This window comes from Cajanus cajan, chromosome 7, assembly GCF_000230855.2.
Source record: "Cajanus cajan strain Asha chromosome 7, NIPB_CcT2T_4, whole genome shotgun sequence".
NCBI lineage: Eukaryota > Viridiplantae > Streptophyta > Magnoliopsida > Fabales > Fabaceae > Cajanus > Cajanus cajan.
The window spans coordinates 59,165,431-59,169,941 of NC_138523.1; the positions used below are offsets into that span (position 1 = coordinate 59,165,431).

General features: G+C 36.4%; 1 pseudogene; it reads right to left on the reverse strand.

The window, feature by feature from the left end:
- Positions 1-1,801: 1,801 nt before the first annotated feature.
- LOC109796164 (soyasapogenol B glucuronide galactosyltransferase pseudogene) lies at positions 1,802-3,612 on the reverse strand (annotated as a pseudogene).
- Positions 3,613-4,511: the final 899 nt, after the last annotated feature.

The window sequence follows — 4,511 nt, forward strand, 5'->3', positions numbered from 1 at the left end:
TGGTCGGCCAAGGTACGCTCGGCCATGGTGAGATCGGTCAGGCTGTGCTCGACCATGATGAGATCGGCCAAGCTGTGCTCGGCCATGGTAAGATCGGTCAGGGTGTGCTCAGTCATGGTGAGATCGGCCAGGTGTGCTCGGTCATGATGAGCTCGGCCAGGGTATGGTCGGCCAAAGTCAGAGTGGGTCTCACCCTTTGGACTGGTCCGAGAATCAAGGATGAAAAACCTATCTTTGATAATCAAATATTCTCAAGGAAAATCGTTATGAAAATTCTCGCGCTCACAAGGCCCAGGTGGCCCATGAACATAAAAGTATAAAACCTAAAACTCTAGAGTTAAGACGACAGATTACACTTTTGAATGTTCTGACTTTGGAGACCTGACTTAGGAGAAGAACCCTAGACACTTCCTTGACCGGAACAAATTTATTATGACAATATAAAAATCGGTACATGCGAGAATTTCTTGCAACGTCTTTTTTCGTTGGTAGCTACCGACCCAAAAGATGCTTGCTTAGTGCTAACACAGTAATAAGTTATAGTTAATAAAGTAAATTAAATGAAACCCCACAAATACATGGCCAAGGTATCCCAGCAGGCACATCTCTTTTATGGTGTAACTTTTCACACCTTAATTATAATATTACAATATCCATGAAAAGCACTGGTGAGTGGCTAGTTTAATTTCGCAAGTAGTAGAATATTTAATTTCACAAGTAAGCAAACCTAAGGAAATACCCGAAGCTTCACAACTAGTATCTTTCATAACTTGCAATTAAATCCAAATTATTTGAGTGGAAGAAATACACACCTATCTGTATTCATATATATATTTTTTATAAATATAAAAAAAAATCAATCGAAAGTTAAATAAATGAAGAGAGAAAATAAAATTTGACTAGAAATAGAAGAAAAAAAATCAAATTGACACCTGTGATTTTCTGAAAGTTACCGTTAAAAGATAAGTAAGTAGCAGGGATCACTTATGGGACATGTTAGAATACGTTTATGACTTTATATGTTAAACCGAAGGGATTTAGTTTCATCGATTAATAAGTGTGTGAGTTGTTTAAAAAAATATTATTTAATTAAAACCTTATTAAAATGACCACATGTCCACCACTACAATCCAAACAAACATGCGTTAAGAGTTAAACAGGTAAAAAAAATGACAATTAAAAATTCTATTATATACCAAAAGATGACTATTATTAATTATTATAATTTATAAAGGAGGCCATTTCTTCCATAAACCGAGAGGGTGCTTCTAGGTGGAAGAAATTATTCTATCCTTTATGCCTGTCCCTCCAATTACATAGTATCACGTCATGAATATAGCTACGTTATTTTAATTTAGATTTAAAATAAAATTAACAAACTTTCACGTAACCTCTTATTCATTCTTACTCATGTTCTTCTTTTTCTGACTCATTCATGGAGTTTTACGTTTTCGTTAAACGGGAGAATCTTCAAATTTACTGTTCGTCGTAAAATACGTTAGTATGATCTTTACTACTGGAATGATTAATTAGATTAGGATCATGGTTGTTAGAATTCAATAATTTGCTGTCAGAGGGAAATATTCAATCAGTTTGGTTGCTACGTGTGATATATGTATGTATATAAACGAAAATAACCCACTCAGAATGCATAAACAAGAAATGTGTGTTTGGATAAATATATGAAAATTCAGATCCAAATGTATGCATTAACAATGAACACGTATCAAAAAGGAAATAGATGGTGTTGATCTGTCTGACATCAGCAGCAATTAATATTTAATTTATTTCTGATTCAATGGTTTGACTTGTTTTGCTGGTGGAATTCAATTAACGGGAATCACAAAACTATGAAAGAAAAAAACAGAAAATTACGTTAAAAAATTGCAAGAAACTCGATGGAAGCTTTGAACTATAAAAGGAAAACGAAACGGAAGAGTGACATAACCCATAACTTGTTCAATACTAGCTTCAGACGTAAATTAAAGTGACGTGACTAAATAAATGAGTTGGGTGTAAAGGGTGGAACAGGAATCATGGACAGAACTAGGAGACACAAGATTTTCATCCGCCTACGCCAGTGGCTCCTCCATTTTGCGATTAACCTTTTGAAGTTTCAACGACCTTAGCTCTTCAATTAACTCTTTCAAGCTGTTGTAAGAAGAGCCACCAACCTGGATTGCTTTCTTTGCAGCAACACTCATCGCTTTCACTCTCTTTCTTATTTCTAAAGACTCTTCTCCACCACTCATCAACAAAGCAATTGCCTTTCCTATGTCTTCCCTCTTTACTATCTCATCTCCTAACCCATTCCACTCTCTCCATTTCTTTGCTCCAATCGGCACTCCAATTTTGAGGACATCCACCAGCAACTTTTCATTGAAAAACTGCTCCGCAAAAAGAGGCCAAGTCACCAAGGGTAAACCTGCATCAACACTTTCAATAACTGTATTCATCCCACAATGAGTCACCACAGCTCCAACGGCTGGATGCTCCAGAATGAGAAGTTGTGGTGCCCAACCCCATATTAGATAACCCTTGTTGCTCGCTTGCACCCTCTTCTCAAACTCCTCCACAAAACCCTTTGCTTCACGTTCATCAACTTTCCTAACAACCCATAAGAAATCATGGCCTGAATCTTCAAGGGCATGGGCTATTTCCACAAGTTGTGTGCTGGGGAAGTTGTTCATGCTACCAAAACACACGTACAAAACAGAATCCTCTTTCTTAGAATCAAGCCATGCAAGCCAACCTTCTTTTCCTTTTTCTTCTTCTTCTTCTTCCTTGGCGTGTCCCCTACCAGCCTTATCCGAAGCATCTTGGTTCACCCATGACGAAATCGGTCCCACGTTCCAACTCTTAGTCCCCATGATCTTCTTGTAATGTTCCTCGTAAACTCCTTCAAACTCACGAAAGCTTTTGAACACTGATCCGTAGCTCTTTTTCGCTGATTCTTTCACCGCCTTCATCAAATACTCGTACTGATGATTCGGGTTTCTAAACCGAATAGGTAGCTGCGAACGTATCATCTCGATCTCGTGGGGCAACCCGGGAAGCAGAAAACTCTCATCATCCGAACCTACCTTGTTGTGAGGCTCAAATCTTTCGAGAGAGTCCATTGCGCAGTGAGCAAAGTAAGTCCCACCCATATAAATCAGCCTCGGAATATCTAACTCAGCGGCAACTTCGACACTCCAAACATAGAACATGTCGGTGACTATGAAATCAGGTTTCATGTCACGGAAGGCTTGTCGGAATTGTAGTTCCAAAATGGACATCCCCTCCACAATTTTGGAGGTCATATCTTTAGGAGTGGAAGCATTGATGCTTTCCATTCCTTCAGGCAAACCAGGTATTTGTGGAAACTTGATAGTATGGGTTCGAATGGAGCTGCCGCGGCTGGAATCACGGTCGATGGAACTTTGAAAAATTGCAGCGTTTGCTGGTGTGGTGATTATGGTGACATCCACACCGTGCATGGCGAAGATCCTGGCTATCTCCACCACAGGGACCAGATGACTGGGTGTTATAAGGGGAAGAAAAATAGCCTTTAGTATTTCGGATTCACCTTCAACACCAAAGGACTCCATGATCGTTATTCTAGGGTGGAGAATGGTCTTTGCTGGTGTCATACTCTTTATATATATATATAATCAGGGATGCCATTCAGAATAGGAAATTCCTTTGGTGCCCCTCGTCATTAAGGGATGGGATGCACTGGTCTATTATTGCCACGTGTGTTCAATTGTCCCGAGAATATTTGGAAGTCTACAAACGAAGCTTCTTTTTTTTTTTTTTTTTTTTTTTTTTTTTTTTTAAATAAAGGACACAGTATCTTTCTGGTTTTTTTTATGCTCTCTTGCTTGTGCTGTATTTGTTTGTTTTTTAATCTATCTGTGTTTCTCCATGTTTGCATATCTCATGTATGATTCTGTTTCTATCTTTTCTTTTATTTATTTATTTATTTTCTCTTCTCTTTATTAAAAATGGGGTGCACATTTATTAAAAAAAATTTAAATAATATGAGTTTTTTTTAAACGAAAAAACTTAGGTACAATTCATTTATTTGCGGTGAGCGTTATTTTCTTATTAGAGTGAGTTTTTCTTAGCATGTGTATAAGTATATTAATGAAATCAATATTAAATATAAATATATATTATTAATTTTTTGATTGGATTTATTCAATCCAATTTTAAACATCTCTAGTTTGAAATGTTAGTTATGCATTTCATACGCACACAACAATATAAACTGAGTAGAAAATTTGAAAGGTAGAAATATATTTAAATACAACAATGATACCGGTATGTTTAAAATAAAATCTGAATTTATATTTAATTCAAAATAACTAAATTAATTAAATCATTTCAAGGTGTAAGATATCATCTAAAGACTTTACAAGTCAGGGTAATAATCCTGAAAATGAAAAAGAATTATTCAATTTTCATCATGCGTTTTTAAACAATGTGATCAAGATAATATTTGATATTTTTAAATCAAGATTTATAAT